Source organism: Ambystoma mexicanum, chromosome 2p, assembly GCF_040938575.1.
Source record: "Ambystoma mexicanum isolate Mex_15411 chromosome 2p, UKY_AmexF1_1, whole genome shotgun sequence".
Lineage (NCBI taxonomy): Eukaryota > Metazoa > Chordata > Amphibia > Caudata > Ambystomatidae > Ambystoma > Ambystoma mexicanum.
The window spans coordinates 677324631-677348198 of NC_090923.1; positions in this window are offsets into that span (position 1 = coordinate 677324631).

A 23568-nucleotide genomic window follows, 5' to 3' on the forward strand; every position below is an offset into this window, starting at 1 on the left:
CTAAAACCACCATTGGACTACCCGCACAGTAGTCTGAAACCATTGTTTTGACCCATGTGGAATCATTAGACGGGGTAAATATGGGGATTAAGCTGTCGCTGCCCATCATTTTGCCCCAGAACAAAAATAAATAATTGGAGTGGGTAAAGATGGGGATGCGCTGTCGCCGCCCATCATTTCATCCCAGAATCCAGGACAGCTGCGCAGTTGTGCGCACACCAAAATGGTTACCTAACTTGCCACCCACCAGTGTAAAGAAAGGTCTTTGTTGACAAAATCCACTTTTACTGATGTCAAAAAGTTGCTGAAATCGTGACTCATTGGACCACTTTAAAGATTCAACCCTTTTTGTGTGTGTTTAGAATGCATTAATCCAAGAAAATCCCAAAGTTGCATGCAGTGCCAACAAAATCCTCTAGGCGGCACTAGCGGTCTAAACTCTGACTGGAGAACTGAGTGCAGTTGCTGTACAAAGGGATTTGACTCAGCTGACTTCAAAGGCTGCATTTTAATTAAAAAATTAGCCACATGCTGTTCCCAGAGGCCTGAAGCCTGGGAAACCCTCTCACCTCCAGAAGCTTCACACCAGGAGTTAGAATCTCACATGACCTCTTGATTGATAGAAGGCAGACTGGCTGGGAGCTTCCCAGAGACCACACAAAGGACCCTTTCCTCTGAAAGGAATATGTTAATTCTGAACTGTTTAATGTCAACAAAGCCCTGCCTGCCCAGAGGACTGACCCACCCAAGTCTTGGAGGCGGACCTCAACACTCTGAGGATTGAATTGAAAAGAAAATATATATTTTACAAAAACACTGATAACTCTTTGTAATCAAATGACAGAAATGTATAACTTTGAGAGCTTTAATTAAGAAAATGTACCTTTCATTCAAGGCCAAACTCGAATTTGAGTGATGTTCTGGGGCAAAACCCCATTGTTTATTAATATTACAGACTCCCTGTTTCAGCTAGACAAACGAAAATGCATTGGTATGTGGGTAGATATGTGAGGAACAGTTGTGTAAAATTTAATGAAGATCCAATGTTGTGCAGCACATGAATAAGTGCTAGAAGTGGCCGTTTTTGAATGCAAGCTCCGAGGATGAACACATTTGGACAGAGACATGGCTAAATTCAGCCACACCATGTATATGTGATTTTAATCAAATGTGTACCTGTGCAAATATGTTTTTAGGTCAGATATAGATTGTGTATAAAGTTGAAAGGGGTGGGTTCTCTGTATCATAAACAGACCTCATCATGATGACACTTCATTTCATTCCCCCAATCAAGTAAGGGATGAAAGCTGGACCAATGGAAAGTGGAGAGGGGCAAGGCTAGTGATGCGACACACACACCCACTTGGAGAACATATAAATGGACCACTGAAACTTAGGTAGGGACCTAAAATTCCATTTGCTGCAGCGCACTTTGCTGGACCAGACAACATCCCGAGATCCAGACTTCAAATTCATCAACCTCCTGAAAGCCAAACTAGAGACTTCAAAACCCAGACCAGAGGGAAAGCAGTGCTGTGCCTAGCTGTGAGCAGAACCCAGAGAGAAAGCAGTGCTGTGCCTAGCAGAGAGACCAGACCAGGCGCTGTGAGCAGAACCCGGAAAGACCTGACCAGACTGTTGACCAGATCGTGACAAGTCGCTTTCCTGTTCAAAATCTCTTGTGAGTACTTAGCAAACTCAGAACACATCTCTTAGTTAAATTCCTCTAATTCAATCCATTTAATCTAAGTAGAACTGCCTCCTAGCTGTCACCTGTCATTCTAGCTGCAAAAGTTTGTCACTTGTCATTTTGAAAAAGTGTGCGTTTAAAATTTACAAAACCAAAAACGACCTTTATTAAATCGCTCATATCTCCGCAACCGTTTGTGCTAGAGACTTGCAATAACTTTTATTTGATAGCTTAGAATCGTAGCTTTGAATCGCACCAAGAACCGCATTCCTAGCCCTTATAGTTTTACCGCAATCGCGAAACACGCATCCGCGAATTTTGCCGCGATTTGCAATTTCTTCACATGTAAAAAAAACTGCTGCTGCCTGATTTCATTGCCAGAAATTCGTTTAACCTGCTAACTATCCCTGCATCATTGCTAGTGTGAGCCTGGACTAATATTAACTAGATACCACTCACCCTGAACCTCTATAGGGGAATTAAAAGCAAATTTAGCATATTTCTCATTCATTGCCAGCACATATCAAAGAATTTGGGCCTGTGATTTCAAAACTCCTATCTGTTTTCTGTAAGCTTGCTGGGATTGAACTGAATTACAGTTGATTGCATTTCTGAGAACTGTGTTTTCCTTCCATTTCCTTGCCTTGCATCAAGGGGGGGAGGGGATTGCCAGAGAAAAGTGATTACATTGTTTTGTTGAAATCATATTGAGTATTTCTATACTGCATTTCATTCATTCAACCTTGCATCCATTTGAACTCTATAAAGCATTTTGTACCACCTTCTTCTTTTGTTCCTATTTACCAGTGTGCTACCTTATCCATTTCATGTCAACTCATTAGTGATTATAAGAAGTGTGCTAGTGCCAGATTCTCCGTTGTTGATCTTTATCATATCAGATTAAGTGTGCTATTCAATTATTAATTTATTATAAAGCGTGATATATATATATATATCTATTTTAAATTATCAAATAAACCTTTTAAACTTGCAAAACAGAACTACTTCTTGGCTCAGTGGGGTCAGGGGGATTCCAAGAGAGGGGTGTTATACAGGGGTAGTCATCCAGAACGCATGAACTGGACCTAAAGATATATCAATAAGGGTTTTCATTCAGTATTCTAGACTAGGCGTTAACTTGGCTGTAGTGCTGAATTGAATCCTCTTACAGGGTGTAAACACAAGTAGTACAGCAGCAGACTGGCCACAGATGTGACAAAAGTCCAATGCCCTTGTGTAAATTGCTGTCACACCGAGCCATCCTTGCAAGCCCATGGAAAGGGGAAGCAGGAGTGGCATATGTGTCTGGACCCCAAGCCACAAACACATACACGAGACAAGCTTGAATGGGCCCATCTGGAGCAGACAGTGGATGCTTTCAAAAGCCACAAAGCACCACATGAATGCACAGTAGACAAACAATATTATAAAAAGAAAAAATTGCCACATTCGACCTGGGGAGGGGGGTGGTGCATCAAGGAGTGGGGAGGTACAGTGTGCACCTCAACACCCACATGCAATGATGTTGAGATAAAAAAAAAACTCCATGGGCTCAAAGCCTGCACGACTCGACCTGTGTGGAAGATAAGTCGTCATCCGATTCACTCTCTGGATGGAAATCAGAAGGTGGACGTGGCACAGTTGCCTGTCCACGCCTTGATGGAAGCAAGCAAGTGGGTCTGGTAAGCCCGGTCCTGTGTGGCGATGGCACGTAGGTCAGCATGCAGCACCTCACGTGATACGCTGCTTCCTCTTGCAAGGTAGCACGTGTAACACAGAGTTCTGCCGGCATGGCCTCACATGACATCTGGAGCACCTCCCGGCATGCACGTAGCTCAGCTGAGATGGTGTTCTCAAGCTGCTCCAACCTCTCCTCTGACCGCACCTCTGGGACATGTTGAGCACACCCAGAGTAGATCTGAGGGATTGATGGTCATCCCTAAGGGCCTACCTGTGTGCCTCTGCGTGAGCAGCACGTGCTTGCCGCAGAGGTAGCATTTCAGCCCGGCGTACCCTGTCTGAGGCCACCATGCCCAGCCTGAATGAGCGGCCCGTGTACTGCGCTGCCTGCTGCTGGAGCTCCACCTGCCTAGCAGGGGGAGCACAGATTGGGCAACACGTTCCATGCTTTGAGCGATCTTATCAGTAGCTGCCCCCTGTTGCTGTGAACTGGCACACATGGATTGCTCCCACTTAGTATACCCCGGTGGCGCACAGCCACCGCGTTGCTGGACAATGACACCTGCCGGGACCCAAGGAGCCGTGGTCCTTGCTGTGGGGTGTAATCGTGCCTCCAGAACCACCACAGGCAGACGTTCCAACACTGTCTGGCTCCTCAGTGCTGGTGACGCGGACAGAAGATCGTCCACATCAGGATCACTCACCGGCGACTAATGAACATGTTGCGCATCCAACTCAACATTGTGCTCAGAGTGATCATCAGAGCTTGACTGATTGCCAGCCCTGGACACGATGGTCTGGCGCACAAGTGGGTTCTCGTGGTCTACCACCCCACGACCCCCACTTGTGGTGGGTTGCTGATGTAATAGCAATCCTGTGTCTGGAATGACATCACCATCCTCTAGCTCCATTGTGTCATCATCTGTAAAGTGAAAAAAACAAACATGACACACATGTCAGAAGCACATAACCCACACACACATAGACATCATATCGACAGCCAACACATGAAGCAGACATGTCACACACAAGTGGAATTCCGGCATGCATCCAGTGGCATTGATATGCAATGGCATTCCGAAAGCAGAAATGGATGCGTGTAAATTACAAAGCCTACACATGTACCGAATGTAGTATATCACCTCCATCTCACACTACCTCTGGCAGGCACATATCACAGGCAGAAATGACCAATGGCAACAAAGATATGGCACATAGCATAAGAATGTCTGAACAGCCAAATGGCCACAGCTGCAAGTGAATCAAAACACACTATGACACACGTAATATGCATGTACACATGCATCACTAAATCATCTTCACCAATATAGCTTCTTCCATCTGCAGCTCGGCCCATACTGGGTGTCATGGGCCCTGAAGACATAGTGAATGTCCCGAGAAAAGCGAGGGCCTGCAACGAGGCATGAGCGACCATAACGCCCAGTACGGTCCGAGCTGCCGGTCCATGAAGCCTCCAGAACACCCCTCAGGGCCTGATTCAGCACATTGTGCATTGAATGTGCTAAAAATCATTATTCAGTGTGTCAAATCACCACGGCCAGTCTCCACCAGATTTGCTAAGTGGGCCTCGGTGTACATGTACTGCACCACAGTGCACCTTCAGGATTGTGCCAGTTGAATGGGCGCAATGCTGAAATCTCAGCAGCATTTACGTTAAATAACAACATATTATTCATTCAACAAAAAAGCTGCTGAGAACACGTGTAAATAAACACTTTCACACACACCTAAGAAAGTAGCTGCAATGTTGCACTACACAATGTTGAAGCTGGTTGCATATGTATATGTGAAAGTGTTCAAATACACCCGTGTTCATATACACCTGTATGGTGTATATGAACAGCATCCTATACAGCAAAGCAAGCAGATCCAATGCTGCTTGCTTTGATGTATGTGAAAGTGTACACATACACACGTGCAGGCAGCTCCACAGTAATAACAACCCAATTGGCAGCCTATAATCAATCTGCGGCCTATACCAGTTGGTATAGGCCGCATATTGACCAATCAACTTTGCTAAACACCCGCTAGGATGCACCTGTGCCCGTGTGTATCATAACAGTGAAGGGATGACAATCTGAACATACATGCCAGGTCACTTTGACATTGCAGCAGTGAGTAGGCATGTAGAATGGTGTAACATGGCTCAGAAGTGGGTGGGTGCAGTGCAGAACATGTGTACGTTACCAACTATCTACATTAACAAGTACGTAATGATGTCAATCACTAAACATGAAGGTAGTGTAAGGGCAAGTTCAGCCATCATGTGCAATGTGCATGCACAGGGTTGCATGGCTACAGGCCACCCCCCAAAGTGAAAATGCAGGGAGGCATTGCATGTCAATGAAAGGTTGACCAGAGAACTGTGTATTGGCAGACAGTGTTGGCTAGCGTCAATTGCATCATCTCAGTCAACTGATACCACAGCAGATGAGAATGGGACAGTGAGCGGGACACATGAAGAACTCTCAGTAGTACACCCATTCATGCAGAAGGCACTACACCAGTTGAACAGAGTCAGGGGGCCTGCAACAGGGGGAGGCCTGTGCCCCACACAGACAATGACACCCTAAACATGTTTGTGATGCAGGACTGAGCCAGAGTGAGCAAGGAATGGATGACCAAATGCCATGATACGTATGTAATCCTGGACACGTACTACAATGATCATCCTGCCAAGGACACATAGGGGCATGCATGGAATGCACATGGGAACATAAATGGGCACTCATATCCCCGGGGAGCATCTGCCATCTTCACAGTCTGAGTGAGACACCCTGCATCAAGGACAAAGGATGTACCCCACAGTATGTGTCTGGCAGGTTCGCAGGGGGAAGTGTGCATGTACACAGGAGCGTGGAACAGGCCATTGCAGTAGTCCAACATGTTACCCACCAGTGCCATGGTTTAATTGAGGTGCTGGGGGCAGAGAGGCAGGAAGCATGCCCGTGTGGAGTACCCGCATGCAGGCTGAAAACACATGCACGTCAGGCATGCAGTGACATAGTCCGAGTGATGAGTGGAAAGACACCACAGGCTACATGCAGACAGGTCAGTGAGCTGGAACATGGACCGGAGGGGCAGCCGGGTGACTAGCATGTGAGTAGGGTGCATGTGTGGTGATGAGGACAGTCCCCGTCTGCTTCACATGTCCAGCATGCATCAAAAGATGAGACGGAGTCCGTTTGCTGCCATCCAAGTTTGTATTGGGACTGTGTGGAATGGATAGTTGGAGAATTCTTTGGATTTGGGGGTGGCGTTAGTGATTTTATTGTTGTAGGATGAAGATTTGGCGGTTGTTATGGCTTTTTCATAGGTAGCAGCACTGGCTTTGTAAGCAGATAGCGTGGCATCTTGTGGGGAGCCTAGCCAGTTCTTTAGAGATTTGCGTTTTCGTGTTCAGAGTTCCTTGAGTTCATTGGTGAACCATGTTTTGTTGTGTTTTGTTTTTTTAGCTTTTTTGTTCTGGAGAGGTGCAATGGCTTCAGTGGCGGATTCCATGATGGAGTTGTATGTTACTGCGAGTACAGTGGGGTCAGTGGAGGTGGGGAGAAGGAGAGGTGGTATTTCTAAGAATGGAAGGATGTTCTCTTTAGTTAGGTTTTGGACATTCCTGGCTAAAGCCTCAGGCATAGGTGCGTGATTTTTGGGTGTGTTGGTGCGCGTAGGGATGAAGAAGTGGATGAGGTGGTGGTGAGACCAGGGAACAGGTGTGTTAGAGCTGACATCTATTTCGCAGTTGTGGTGAATTACCCAATCAAGCATACGACGTTTGCAATGTGTAGGTGTGAGGTTTCTCTCCTGGAAGCTGAACTCAGAGAGAGTTTGAGCTAGGTCTTTGTCTGGTTTGTCTTTGGGGTAATTGAGGCCCATGTTGAGGTCACCTAGGACGAGTGTTCTGGAACAAGTTTTAAGGTTGTCACTTACGAGGTGCATGAGGTTTTCATGGAAGTGGGCTATGGGGCCTGGAGGGCGGTAGACTAGGTGGACGGTGATTGTTATGTTAGTTGAGGTGGCTATCTTGCTTGTGAGGCAGTCAGGGTTTTCACCGGGGTTTGAGGCAGTTTCTCTTATGGTCAAGGAGTCTTTTACTATGAAGGCTACGCCTCTACCTTTGGGTATAGTTCTATCTTGTCTGTAGATCGAGTGTCCTTGTGGGAGTGCTAATGAAATGGCTGGTCCTGCAGCTTGGTGTGGCCAGGATGTCTAAATCTAGATTAGTTATGATGTCATAAATTTCTGTGGCATGTGCTGGGAAGGATCTTGCGTTAATGAGTGCACATTGTAAGTGGGTGAGTTCTGATGGTTTGGTGGATGTTTTCTGAGTGGGTGTGATGCTTGCTGTAGTTGTGGTGCTAGGTTGTGTGGGTTGGTGTAAGATTTCGATTGTAGCATTGGTGGTTGTTATTTTGGTGCTGGTGTTGCGTTTGGTGGGCTCTGGGGGGCGAGTGTCAGGGTTCCCTTGGACTCCTCATTTTCATGTCATAGAGCGGGTGCAAACATGAGGAGACATTCCTGGTTCCCCAGGAGATTCAGCAATTCACGTAATAATGACAGAGTTACGTTGTGTCCTCAGAATCCTTGTTCATCCAAAAGGATGTTTCCTTTCAGAGAATGCTATGGGTTTCCCTGGAAACGCTGGCACCCCTTGCACACTGGCAGGCGTTCCAGCCTACGGCAGCGCGTTGTGCGTGCGGTCAACTGATCGGTATATTAGCCCCACCCTCGCTGCATGGCGCTGCTTCTGAATTTGTCATTTCTAAGCTGCGTATTTTGGTACCTTGTTCCCCTGTTCCTCGTTCCCCTGATCTACCCTTGAAGTACCTTGTCTTGTCCTTTTGTCATTGTTCATTGATCTCTGTTGCCGACCCGGAACGTCTCAGGACTGCAACTGCTTAGCCCTCCAAGCCTTACCTGCCCGCTGCAAACCCAGAACGTTATTTGGATTGCCTTCATTTTATCCTTCAAGTCTTACCTGCTTGCTGCAAACCCGGAACGTTATTTGGACTGCCTTCATCTCATTCTTCCACATCTTACCTGCTGGCTACTAAACCGGAGGACTCTTAAGAACTTTAAAAGACCTCAGCGCATCAGCGCTTGGATCATACTTAGGCGTCCTCGTGCCGGCGGGAATAGGAAATAAGACTTTGGGCCTCATTACGACCTGTGTGGAATGGGTTAACGGGTTCCGCTAATGGATGTGGACCCGTTAACACCATTCCGCACGATTACGAGGTCTCCTCGCGGGACCCGGTCAGGATGCCTGGCAAAGCCAGGAGTTGTTACCAGGTCCCGCGAGGGGACCAGGGAGCTAACAACGGGCCGGTCATAATCGGCCCGTTGTTCGCTCCCTCTCCCATTCCCACTGAGCCCTATGAGGGCTCAAATGGGAATGGGCAAGGTCCGGGCCCGGGTACACTGAGGGAGGCATTACCGGGCCCTCCGAACTCAGAATGGCCCGGTAATTCCCCATTCAGGGAACCCGGTAAAGGAGCCCGGTTTGGCGGCAGCCATGGAGCTAATAGCTCCATGGCTGCCGCCAAACTCGCAATGAGGCCCTGTGTGTTCCCAGAACTACCACGCAACTACAGCAGTTTTCTCTTCAGAATTACATCAGAACTCAACCAATCTCTTGGTAAGCTGCCACTACCTGGTTCCTTCTTGTTTTGCTACCTTGTATTAATAGTCATACTAATAGCTACATCTCTTGTTTCAGGGTGCTCACCTATCTAGCTTGGAACTTATCAGTCCCATCCACCATTCTTGCTTGTGAGTATCAGCTCATATCTTGCCTAAGTATTTCATTGTACTGAACCATACATATTAATACTTGGTTACTTTTTCTTGCAGCCAGCTGACTAGGTACCAGTGTGTACCAAATATTTTCGGGCAATACACACCTCAATCTGTCCTTTTGTACTCTTGAGGGGTATATTGTCAGAAAGACTCAATTGCATCACGACATGTCAAACCACCACGGCAGCATTTTGTTCTTGGGCCCTGACAGCGAGGTGTAATGGGGAGGGTGGATGGGCTGGCTGGGGGTCATGGTCAGGGTGGATGGGCTGTCTGCAGGGCATGATCAGGGGTGATGGGCTGGCTGCTGGGCATGTCCAGGGGTGATGGGCTGCCTGCGGGGCATGTCCAGGGGTGATGGGCTGCCTGCGGGCATGTCCAGGGGTGATGAGCTGGCTGTGGGGCATGGTTAGGGTGGATGGACTGCCTGCAGGGCATAGGGAGGGTGGATGGGCTGGCTGGGGGGCATGGTCTGGGTGGATGGCTGCCTGCGGGGCATGTCCAGGGGTGATGGGCTGCCTGCGGGGAATGTCCAGGGGTGATGGGCTGGCTGCGGGGCATGGTCAGGGTGGATGGGCTACCAGCAGGGCATGGGGAGGGTGGATGGGCTGGCTGGGGGGCATGGTCTGGGTGGACGGGCTGCCTGCTGGGCCCCGCAGGTAGCCCATCACCCCTGGACATGCCCAGTAGCCAGCCCATCACCCCTGGACATGCCCTACAGGCAGCCCATCACCCCTGGACATGCCCCGCAGGCAGCCCATCACCCTGGATATGCCCAGCAGCCAGCCCATCAACCCTGGACAAGCCCCGCCGGCAGCCCATCCACCCTCCACATTCCCCACAGGCAGCCCATCCACCATCCCCATGCCCTGCATGCAGACCATCCACCCTGATGATGCCCTGCAGGCAGCCCATCCACCCTGAAAATGCCCCGCAGGCAGACCATCCACCCTCCCCATGCCCCGTAGGCAGCACACCCACCCTGACGATGCCCTGCAGACAGCCCATCCACCCTGACCATGCCCCGCATCCAGCCCACACCACATCGGGGACTTTTTCCATGCTATTTGCCTGGCGCGAGCAGGGTAAGCGTATTCGTAGGGGCACGCAAGGAGTTTTACACGCGATTGGGCTGGCGCGAGCGGGGGATGCATTTTTGTAGGGGTGTGCGAGGAGTTTTACACGCGATTGGGCAGGCACGGGCAGGGTACAGGAGTTTACGTGCGATTGGGATAGTGCGAGCGGGGTATGCGTATTCCGAGGGGTGCGCTGGGAGTTTTACACCTGATTGGGCTGGCGCGAGCGGGGTACGGGTATTCTGAGGGTTGCATGGGGAGTTTTAAACGCGATTGGGCTGGCACGAGCGGTGTACTAGTATTCCGAGGGGTGTGCAGGGAGTTTTACATGCGATTGGGCTGGCGCGTGCGGCGTACACGTATTCCGAGGGCTGCGCAGGGAGTTTTACACGCAATTGGGCTGGCGTGAGCGGGGTATGCATATTCGCAGGTGTGTGAGAAGAGTTTTACACGTGATTGGGATGGCACGAGCGGGGTACGCATATTCTGAGGAGTGCGCGAGGAGTTTTACACGCGATTGGGTTGTCGCGTGAGGGCTGAGTGGTGTTTTTAGCATGTTTTCTTTGTTGGGGGGCTGGATGCTGGTCCACTGGCCTTTGCACCATGTAGGGGATTTGTGCAGATGTTTTTGGCGCACAGGGTGGGGCTGGGGGCGTAACTGGTGCTGTTGCAGGGTCGCTGCGCCACGCTGCGCCACAAATGGTTATGGATGTTTAAATCCATGAATACACGGTGCGTCAAAATGGGTTTTGACACACTCGGCTGGCGCAAGCTGGTGCAAGCTGGCGCACGCTCCCTCTGTGCACCAGCCGCGTGCGCCACTTCTGCGCTTGATACCATGAATTACCACCTAATTGTCAGAGTCCTTTTTGTGTTGTATATATTTATAGTTTTTATTTTTCCTTCACGGTCCTGCATTTGAAAATGACGACGACCTGCAGTGATGATGAGGTGGTGAGGGTAGCATCAGCTTTACCCCCACGGAAAAAGCAAATTGCACAAAAAACCAATGCTGATAGTTGGCAATATTTCAGTGTAAAGGACCAACACAGCAAACAGGAGATGGAGGAGGTCATGTGCAATTTCTGTGGTAAGGCTTTGTGGTGGAGACCTTCACACAAGATATCGCAAAGCTTGGGGCATCCATGTTAATTCAACATCTTGTCCGTGTTTGTTGGGATGAAGAGGATGAATCATATAGGAAGGCTTGTGTGAAACATAAGGTCAAAGCACATGGAGCAAGATCAGCACAGCAGTATTTATCATCTGCGTCACAGACCTCCAATACTACCAACTATTTTCAACCAACTAACACCCAACTTCAGTCCATCCTGCCTGCACCTGGTCTTTTAAATATTATTGTGATGTGGAAAATCTGTCACAGCTTGATCGAGGTGGGAGTTGGCACCCTAGGCGATTTGGGCAAGGCTCATACTACCATTGCCAACGCTAGGTAAATTTTTAAGTGTCCATTTTTGCACCCCATTCTTTACAAGAATAAAAAGATAAAGATTTACTAAATAAAACAATGCAAAAAATGTATGTTTTTTTTAACCAATTTTTATTTGTATGAATCCTAGGGTTTTTCCCTTCCCGGTTCCTACCTCTGTTTTCCTTGCCCACCAAAACGGTCATTTCAGGGCCAATGTTTCAGTTATAAAAATAGACAATAAGAACACTTAGGCAGTAATTCATGGATTATTTGCGCCGAAAAAAAACTGGATTTGTGCACCATTCTGCCTGCAAATTCCTGTTTAACAAATGGGGATTTGCAGGCAGAATGGCGCACAAATCCTGTTTTTTTTGGCGCAAATAATCCATGAATTACCCCCTAAGTGTTCTTATTGTCTATTTTTATAACTCCATACTGTCTATATGGATCAAAGAAACTTCATAGATTTTTTTCAATACTGTGTGTGTTAAAAAAAGAAATATCCTTTTGTATTTTATTATACCCGCAGTTATCTACTGTGAAGCTGCGGGTAAAACTCCCCAGTCATTGCCGCATTTATCCATGCATGAATCCTTCGGAGCCGCGGCTAGAAACCATTTATCATAAAAACATATTTAGATATATATGTGGGCAGTAGTCTTGTAAATAATTATTTTAGGATACATTGAGTGTGGACTTTGTACACGGTTATTGTAACACTTTAATATCTTTCTATTTATCAAAAGTACATATAAATGTAAACACTTAAAAAAGTTAAGTAAATATGCAAAGTTTTTTAAGAACAGGTTTATTTGGGGGGAATGTGGTTGCACAATTTCTTTTTATTTTACTTTCTACACATGATACATTGTTTTAAGTAGCTCAATTATCTGTATTATTAATGTCAATTATGAATGGAATAACAAAACCCCTGAAATTCAAGGAAAAAACTTTAGTTTCACGGATGTTAAAGTGAGCAATACGTTGTAAAAAAAAAAATTGAAATTCAAAGAAAAACGTTAGTTGCAGTGACGTTAAGGTGAGACTTTAATGCAACAAAATCTCTGAAATTTAGCTAAAACCACCTTAACTTCACGTTCCCTGTTGCACAGCCTATGACCACAATGATGACATCGCAGATCACATCACGGAACACATCACTAATTACATTATAGCAGTAATTGGCATTAAGCATGGCTTTCAGCCATGGTCAGTGTGCATGGCCAAATATATTTTAGTGCATGAATGGGTACAAGTCATGGCCTTCAGTTATGGACAGTGGTCACAACCTTGACCTATGTGTACCAAATATCTTAAAACACCAACAGGCTACTAACCATGGATTTTGGCTTTACTAGTGGATACAGCTTTCAACCGTGTCAACTGTATGTTAAATAGACTGATCAGGCAGTAGCCATCGACTTTAGCACAATACTGGCCAGTGCTCACAATCTTTGGCTGTACCCACTATATATTCGCTGTGCCCACACATAAATGGGCCACTAGCCATGGCCTTTGACCTTCAGCAGTTTGTACATTTTTTGGCCATGTCCACTGTATATTTTAAAATATTAAAATGCAATAAGGGATGGCCTTAGGCCGTGCCCACTATGTATTATACAACACTAACCAGCCACTAGCTATGGTCTTCAACATAATACTAGCCAGAGGCCACAGCCTTTGGCTGTGCCGACTGTTTGTTTGTTTGTTTGTTTGTTTTATTATTTATATAGCGCACCAGATCCAGGGGTATTCAGGCGCAAAGGCAGCAAGAGGGTTGTTCAGCTTAGGTTACAGGTTGAAGATTGGACATGTTGGTACAGCTGTATAGTCTAACATATTAATGGGCACTAGGTGTGGCATTTAGCCATGGCCACTGATTACAGCTTGCAACGTTGCCCACTGTAGATTTTAAAACACTGATGGGCTACTAGGCATGGCTTTTAACCATGCACATTAGTATTTTTGAACACTAGCTATGGCCTTTGGTGCTGGCCAGTGTCCACAGCATTTATCATGGCCAAGTCCACGACCTAAATTATTACGGTAATCAACGTTTTCATGCGCTAACTTATAAATGATGTTTTTTTTGCAATATATTTTTATTTTATTTTTAAGGTCAAACAAACACACTACAACTGTTTCAAAACATAGAAAGCATCATATTTCAACACATTTCCAAACTCCCCAACTCCCCTCTCCCCCTTTAAACTAGAGCCGGTTCTCACATAACATTTACGGGAACATCATTGGGTGGCACACTACCTAGACAGCCATCAACCGGGTCCTCTGTTTCATTGTCACCCTGGTGAGGGTTTGCCAACGAGGCCACCAATTGCCGCCAGGCTAGCAAGGGCCCTACTTCTTCTTCGCCCCCCCTGGTGACCGCTTCAAACCAGACTACGGATTCAGCTTCCGCCCACCTCAAGAGGTCTGTCCACCATAACTCCACCCTAGGTCTGTGGGCCGCCTTCCAGCCCATGGCGATCCTACGTTTGGCCAAGACATAGGCCAGGTCCTTCATCTTGCTTATGTGTTTCAAATGCCGGGGTCTAGGGAATAGTCCAAGCAAGCATGACCAGGCCGATTCCACATCCAGCACCACCCCCCCGCCAGCCAGTCTCGTCTTGACCTCGTTCCAAAATCTATGCACCTCCGGGCAAGCCCAAAACATGTGTAGCAGTCCCGCGTTCACCTCCCCACACCTGGGGCATTGCTCTATAGCTGATCCCCCAAACTTTGCCATCTTCTCGGGGGTTAAATAAGCCCTGTGGGTAACATACAATTGAAGCTGTTGGAATCTCGCGTTACGGGACACCTTTTTATGGTACCTCTGGGCCCGTTCCCACTGCCCATCCGTCATGGTTCCTTCCACCTCCTCCTCCCAATTGGAGCAACTTCTTCCCTGCCCTTGCTCGCAGGAGCTCATATATCCTCGATATTTCGTGCCCGCCCTCCGATACATCCTACATGGTTTCCAGGGAGGCATCTGGATCCTCCGCGAGCACTGTCTCCGGCCATCTTTCTCTAGTCTTTTTCACCAGCCTAGTGTAGGTTATATATTGGCCACCATGTACTCCTGTCTCTTCCTGCAGCCGCTGAAAGTCCACCGCCTCCCCTTCCTGCCATATGTCCCCGAGGGTGGCTAGGCCTACCTGTTCCCAGTATCTGCGGACCGATTCAAGTAGTTGAGAGTCGCTCCCACACAGAGCCGCCAAAGGGGCCTGCTGGGAGTATGGTTCCGAGTCCCCCCCAATCTTCCATGTCCTGTGCCAGATCTCCCAGCCCAACCTCAGTAACCGCCCCTTGCCCACCAGTTTATCTCTCACACCACTTCCATCAGAAAGTATGGGGCTATATCTTCGCGCAGGAGCCTGGCTTCCGCCGAATCTTCAGTCGAGAGCCACCTGGCCACGTACTGCAGCTGCCCCGCCAGGTAACAGAGTTCGAAGTTAGGCAGGCTTACCCCCCCCCTGTCGCATGGGTTCTGGAGCTTCCACAGAGCCACCCTATTCCTAGAGCTGCCCCACACAAAACCCCTACACACGCTGTGAAGTTTCGCGAATAGGCTCCTGGGTATCAGAAATGGGACGTTTATAAAAAAGTGCAAGAGTCTAGGCAGGACCACCATCTTGAGAAAGGCCGCCCTCCCCATCATGGTCAGGGGCAGTCTGGACCAAAATACCATACTGTTCTTAATCCCCTCTATCGCCTTTTCCGTGTTGTGCTTGTGTTCTGTCTCGATCTTGTGGTAAATGTTTATTCCCAAATACCTAAATGTTACGGGCTGCCACGGTATTGGCAGAACAGGCAGCCTCTGCACCGGGACATTCCTATATCTGCCAAAAGGGAACAGGCTGGACTTTCCAGGGTTCACCGATATACCGGAGAGGATGGCGTACCGTTCTATCACCTCTAGGACGTACTGTAGGTTTTCTTCTGGGTAGCGTAAATAAAGGAGCATATCATCCGTATATAATGATATCAGATGCTCTCCACTGGCCGTGTTTATGCCCACCTCCCCATATTGTTGACGCAGGCATATTGCCAGCGGCTCCAATGCCAGTATATATAGCATAGGTGACCAGGGACATCCCTGTCTGGTCCCCCTGCCCAGTTGCCAAGAATCTGAGACCGTGGACCCTGTCTTGACCCTCGCCATCGGGGTGCTGTAAAACAACTGTACCCATTTGAGGTATCCGGGTCCCACTCCATACCCCTTCAGAACCGCTTTCAGCCAGGGCCATCGTACCGAGTCGAAGGCCTTGACCGCGTCTAACAACACTATAGCCAGCTCGCCCGTGTCCTCCTCAGTTTGGTCTATGACATGGTGGTTAACGGTGATGTTCCTGCCTGGAACATATGCCGTCTGATCTGGGTGTATCAGTTTCTTAATCACCCTTTTCAGTCTATTAGCCAGCACCGCCGTGAGTATTTTGCTGTCCTGGTTGAGCATGGACAACGGTCTATAAGACCCGCGCTCCACGGCTGGCTTGCCTGGTTTCAGAAGTGGGATGATTACAGCCTCACGGAGGGACAACGGGAGTTCTCCCTTCTCATAGGCCTCGTTGAAAGTGGCAAGCAGTGGCTGGAGCAACTCTTGCTGGTATGTTTTGTAGAACTCGCCGGGCAGCCCATCCGAACCCGGCGCCTTGCAAGTGGGCAAGTTCCAAATCACTAACTCCAGCTCATCCGAGGTGACGGGTGCGTCCAACGTTCTCGATCATCTAAGGTGGGCAGCTCAATGTCCCCCGATGTGTCTAGTATGCCTTGGCCCATATCCTCCCCCGTGTCCTCATACAAGTGTCTGTAAAATTTAAGGAATTCCTCATTTACCTCTTTCTGGGTGTTGCATATGCTACCTCCTTCGCCCTGAATCTCACTAATCACCGAGCAGGGGGTCTCACTCTTGTACAGCCAAGCCAGCAATCTGCCCGGCTTATCGCCCCCTGCGTGTATCCTCTCCGTATATTTCCTGTGGCTGGGTCTGCACAGCCTATCCCAGAGTGCACTGCAGGACAACTGTAGCTCCTCTACTTTGGTTCTGTTATCATGAGCGGTGGTCACACAACGCGTGAGCTCCTCTAGCTCCCTTTCCACCTCCCGGCACTCCCTTTCGACCCCCCCCTGTAGCCCCTTAATTTAGGAAATAGCTACCCCACGCACCACCACCTTAAACGGTTCCCACAGTGTGCCCACAGAGCTTACGCTTCCCGTGTTTGTATCAAAATATTCTTCAATGGCGTCCCTCAGGCCCTCCTGAAACCCCTCATCCTGCAGAGCCTCAGTCCTAAGTCTCCATGTAGGGATCTGCGGGCGTGGGGGCTGGTGTCTCCAGTCTACCACCAAGGGCGAGTGATCCGACAGCACTCGGGCTTTGTATTCTGCTCCTTCTATTTCTCTCACTATCCCGGCTGTTACAAACTTGTAGTCTAACCTTGTGTACAAATCATGTGGCGCTGTGTAGTGTGAGTACTGTCTATCCGTGGGATGCAGCCTTCTCCACGCATCCTCCAGGCCTAGGTCTTTCAGTAGGGTACTCAGCGCTTTAGCCGCCGGTGCCGTTTTTCCTGCCCTGTCCTTGGACCTATCCATACTGGGGTCTACGGTACAGTTAAAGTCCACCCCCCACACCACCGTACCCCCCGCCAGGGGGCCAAGTTTACCGTAGAGGGTCCTAAAGTAAGCCGCTGTATCGTTATTGGGGGCGTACACATTTATGATATGTATTTCTCTGTTTTCCAAGAGACCCGTTACCACCACCATTCTGCCCTCCGGGTCCACCGTAGAATCAAGCACTCGAAACGGCACGTGGGGCGCCACCCAAGTGACAACCCCTCTGGCATACGCTGAGTATGCCGCCCCCACAACGGTGCCCTTCCATTTCCTCCCGACCACCTCCAGCCTTTCCCTAGTGAGGTGGGTCTCTTGCAGCAGGGCTATGTCTACGCGCATCCTCTTTAAATACATCATCACTTTGTTGCGTTTAAGGTAGCTGTTGAGGCCCCGTACATTCCAGGTCACAATTCTGAGATTAGCCGATGCCATCTAGTCGGTCTATCTCCGTCCCATCCCTCCCCATAATGTTCCCCATGCAGGGTCGTTTCCTGGCTCCTTCCCTTCTGTTAACGAACCGCGCCCCCTCCCCATTCCCCCCTTCCCCAACCTCACACCACTGCACACAACTCCTCCCCCCCCCTCCCCACCAACCCCCAACAATAGCCCAGCTCCATCCCTGGATCTCAGGCTTACCCACATCTGGACCCGTCTCGTGACCAAGAACAAGGACCCTGCGGGGTGTCACCAATCTAACAGTGACCTAACTAAGTGTACTACTATCGGGTGCAGAGGTTGCTCCCCAGGAGCTCCCAGTCATCTATTTAGGAGAAGTGAATTCAACGGGACCCGCCGGCAGATGCCGTGACTTCCCCCACACAAGCACAAACTATATTCTAGTCCCAATGTCATAGCTATGGCCTCAAGGGGTGCCTCTGCAGCGTGCTACTTATCTCCATCCGCTTCTGTCTGGGCATCCGATTCCTGTGGTCGACCTTGCATATCCAGCCATTCCATCGCGTCGCTCGGCGTCTCAAAGAAGAGGGATCTGTTCTTATGAATCACCTTTAACCTAGCGGGGTAAAGCAACATGTAGCGGTGGCCTGCCTCTCTGAGCCTCCTCTTCACCGTTCCAAAGTTCATTCGACTCCGTTGTACAAGCAGCGTGTAATCCGGATACGCTGTTATATTCGCTGACCCCCTTTCTATCATGCCCCCTTTCCGGAAAAATTTGAGAATCTTCTCGCGGTCACGATAGTTCAAGATCTTTGCAATCAACGGCCGCGGGGGGGGCTCCTGGGGCCAGTCTCCTGGTCAGGGCCCTGTGCGCTCTTTTGACCGCGAACCCCTGGGTCAGCTCTCCGCCTGTAATCTCCTGCAAAAGCATGCTTTCAATGAAATCAGTGGGGTTCGATCCTTCCATTCCCTCCGGTACCCCCACTATGCGAATGTTATTGCGCCTGGCGCGCCCCTCTGCCTGCTCTGCTCTGTCCTCCAAATTGCCCACTCTCTGCACGAGGGCATGAAGTTCCTTGGCGTGTGTATTGCATGCCTCCACGATCGGGGCCAACTCCTTCTCCAGTTCCCCAGTGCGCTCCGCGATCGTTCGCACATCCTGGCGCAACAGGTTCACTTCTTCTCGGACCGCTCCTATCTTGAGGTTTAGGCCCTCTTGCAACTCTTTCATGGCCAGGCCCAGCTTCGTCTCCCAGGCCACCTTCAGGTCAGCAATTACTGCCAGCACCTCCTGGATGGTACCCGGTGGGTCTGTCGCCGCCGCAGGGGTTTCTTTGCTCTTACCCCCTTCCGCGCCCGAGGGCGACCTAGCATAGGTCTCCATCGTAGGCTGCTTGATCCGGGGTCACCCCACCTTGGAAGACATCCTGTTGCGTCGATTGGGCCCACGCGCCCAGCTGTATCTTCACGGGGTTCGCTCGCCGGCCCCTTCTCAGCGAGGTTTCGCTGAACCTGGGTTCACTCTGCTAGCCCGCCACGACCCATGGCCTCTGCAGTGGGGGCTCGCCCTTATGTTCTTGCTTTCAGCCCGAGGCGCATGCGACCCGTCTATCTGGTTGGGCTCGCCCACGTTCCGACCAACCTTGTCTTCCTTAGCTCGTCGGACCTTTAATGGCCCTTTGTCCACAGGCGGCCATCTTGGGTGCTCCCCTTCCTTTGCACGACCGCCACCTTCTTAGGGGTCTAGTTCCGTGAATATGCAGTCTCGCCGTTGGGGAGGGCACACACCGTATGCCCCCCACTTTAATACGCCTTTAGATGCACCGTGGGCTCGAAAGTCCGCCAAAAACCATCACTTTTTCCGCAAGATCAGGATCGGATCCTCGGGAGCTCCTCCAAGGAACATCCTCTCATGTAGCCATCAAGCCACGCCCCCACTTATAAATGATGTTATGTCTAATTCCATTATTGATGCAATCAGTTATACACAATGTAATTAGTGTTGTCACCAGTGATGGCATTAGTGAAGTAATTTGTAATGTCATCAGTGTTCTCACACAACATGTAATTAGTGATGTTATCAGTGATCAGTGATGTGATATGTGATGTCATCATTGGGGTCGTAGGCTGCGCAACAGAGGACACGAAGTTAAGGTGGCTCTAGCTGAATTTAAGGGGTTTTATTGCATTAAGTTCTCACCTTAACGTCCCTGCAACTGAGGTTTTCCCCTTGAAAAAGAAAAAAAATACATTTATATATGACACATGACCCTATTCAGGAGAGCCACACTGTTGATTTTTCCCCCTGCCCCCAATTGGGGATTTACACTGTGTAATTGGAGGGTCAGTTGGTTCCTGGCTACCTAAATGGATTACAGCAACCAGAATTCCCTGAGGCCATAATTGGTACTAACTATTAACACCTGAACAGACTGCCTCCCTGAAGATTGCAGGAGGCATGAAAGCACTTGGAGGAGATCAACTGGACTGGGGAAGGTGCACCAAGCTGGGGATCAGAGTACCCCTCACCCCTTTCTTTTAAAAAATGTTTTTGGGAGTCCAGGGCTCCAGAGGTGGTGGTACCGGGGTGACACATGCACCTATTCAGGAGAGTCACACTGTTGGTTTTCCCCCTACCCCCAATTGGGGATTACACTGTGTAATTGGAGGGTGAGTTGGTTCCTGGGTACTGGAATTGACTACAGCAACCAGAATTACCCGAGGCCATATTGGTACTAACCATCAACACCTGAACAGACTATCTCCCTGAAGATTGCAAGAGGCATGAAAGCTCTTGGAGGAGAATATCTACTGGACTGTGGAAGGTACACAAATCTGGGAATCAGAGTGCACCCATCACCCCCTTTCTTTCAAAAAATGTTTTGGGGAGTCAGGGCTCCAGAGGTGCCGGCACCGGGGTGACACATGCCCCTACTCAGGAGAACCACAATGTTGGCTTTCCCTCCTCCCCCAATTTGGGATTTACACTGTGTAATTGGCGGGTGAGTTGGTTCCTGCCTACTTGTATTGACTACAGCAACCAAAATTCCCTGAGGCCATAATCGGTACTAACCATTAACACCTGAATAGACTGCCTCCCTGAAGATTGCAAGAAGCATGAAACCGCTTGGAGGAGAAAATGTACTGACCTATGGAAGGTACACAAAGCTGGGAATCAGAGTGCGCCTCTCACCCCCTTTCTTTCAAACTTTCAAAACATTTTTGTTGAGAGTCTCGGGCTCCAGAGGTGGCGGCACCGGGGTGACACATGCCCCTACCCAGGAGAGACACACTGTTGGTTTTCCCCCCTCCCCCCAATTGGGGATTTACACTGTGTAATTGGAGGGTGAGTTGGTTCCTGGCTACTTGAATTGACTACAGCAACTAGAATTCCCTGAGGCCATAATTGGTACTAACCATTAACACCTGAACAGACTGCCTCCCTGAAGATTGCAAGAGGCATGAAAGCGCTTGGAGGAGAAGATCTACTGGACTGTGCAAGTTACACCAAGCTGGAAATCAGAGTGTGCCCCTCACCCCCTTTCTTTAAAAAAAATATATATGTATATATGTAGGAAAGTCCATTTGAGCCATTTCACACATTCCACAATGCCACCCAGTACTTCAGCTCTGAACCACAACAGCAAGGCATTGTGGGTATGCAAATTAGTCCCAATGCAAACCTTTTCTCCTATGTTTTCTTCAGACCTAGGCTAATTTGCATACCCACAATGCCTTGCTGTTGTGGCTCAGAACTGGAGGTGAACTTCCAGCGATGGCTAGTAGGTGGCGTTGTGGAGTCTGTGAATTGGCTCAAATGAATTTTCCTACTCTCACATTTCAGGTGTAAAGTTTTTTTTAACACCTTTTTAAACCCACCCATAACTTTCTTAATGTATACATATATTTATATATACATTCACAGAAAAAACGTTGTCAAAGTGACATTATGGTTAAGTTGCACTAATGAAAACCTATGAAATTCAGTGAAAAAACTTTGCTACACGGATGTTATGGTTAAGTTGCACTAATAAAAACATTACATTTAGTGAAAAAACGTTGTTAAAGGGACGTTATGGTTACAAGTAAAACCAAAAACCCACAGAAGTTTGCCAGTTATGGTAAGCTAAGCAACCATAACTCGTCCCACAACCGTGCTAACACCCAGGACAGCCAAGATGACATCACAAATGCAACTTGTTGGCGTTTGACGAATGTGCACAAAAGATTTTAGAAAAGATTATAACCCCAACCTTTAATTTCTCTGCAAAGTCTGAATGGATTTTGTCAACTGGGAGCTAAGTTATATGACTGTTGTATGTACATACTTTTTGACACTTTTCAAAAAATGAAACATGGATAGATTTGCAGGAAAGTTGTCCATGGAGCACTGGCAAGGACTTGAAAGCATGGTTTTGCAAATATGTTTGTGTCTTATTTTATGAAAAGTGTCATGATGTAGGTAGAAAAAATAGAGATATACCATTGGTGACTGAGGTATAGCCGGTGGCCATGGGAAGTGGCTACTGGCCCTGACCACGAGAGATTGGCAATGGGGTTAAAGTGGCCCTGGTCAACAGGGACTGGGTTTGTTGTGACGTTTTTGAAAATCAGGATATGTTTGAATGGGAAAATACATTCTGCCCAAGTGCTGCACAGGATTGCATCAACAGATCGGTGTGACTATCGCTGCATAGACTCCAAGACAATTGTAATCAGCAGATAATTACCAAGCATGCCGAACGAGGGGCCCACGCGGTCACCAGGCCACCCCTTGAAAGTATTATCCACCCTTATTTGCGACCATAGTGGGACAAGATATTGTGATTGGAGGCTGGAATCGTATCCACATCCTCGCAGCAATGACGGGCCCACAATCCATATGCATTAAGAAAGATTAGATGGGTCGAATTACGTGTCAGATTATTATTTATTTTTCTTTTATTGTGTTTAGTTCACAAGAGAACCTTTACAAATTACATCTTAATTACAATATATAAAAGGTAATAAAAAGAATGTCATTTACATTTAAAATTTATTTTTGATTGCTAAAAACAATTTGTACATATAGAGCTTTTCTTAAAAAAATATTATAAATATTCATTTAGTATTCTTCAAGCAAAATCTAGATGGTTACAAGAGATTAATGTTCTTTTAGCACTTCCAGAATTTTCGTTAACCTAATAACCAGGTTAGTACTATTCCCACACATACATTTATTCAATAGTGTGGTCCTAGATAATTCAGATCCTGAGTACCAATGACTTCCGAACTCCTTAATTCTTAGCAACTCAAAATGGGTGCAATACATCACCAGATGTTTCAAAGGCTCAACCGTTTGAGGGCTACAACAAAAACGACATTTGCTGCTTTGGATTCCAAACTTTTCCTTTTATGTAGTCCAATTAAATATACAATCATAGGTACAAAATTGATTTAATCTGAAGCGCATGTATAAACCCCTTGCAGCCAAACACGGAAATTGGAGAATATATTTAGGTAACTCACCCAGTTTCCTTCTAAATACAGCGTATTCTTTATAAGATTTGTATTTGCCAATCCGATCTGATTGAAGACACCAGCTCAACAATTGGAATTTCCGCTTATTAGAAGGTAGACAAGATATAAGATCTTCCTTAGATATAATAGACAAATCTAAAATTTCATCCATTTTTCTTACAAATTTGGATAAAGCAGGTAACGATCCTGAAACAATCATATTGTTCAAGTCTTCATAGAGCTAGTTTTTTGAGGGACACAACATCTTACTATAATTATTCAGTAACCTCCAATTTTGTTTGGCTGAAAGCAGTAAAAGACCCAGTTCATGCCGAATTATATCATTGTGGATTGAATTTGCT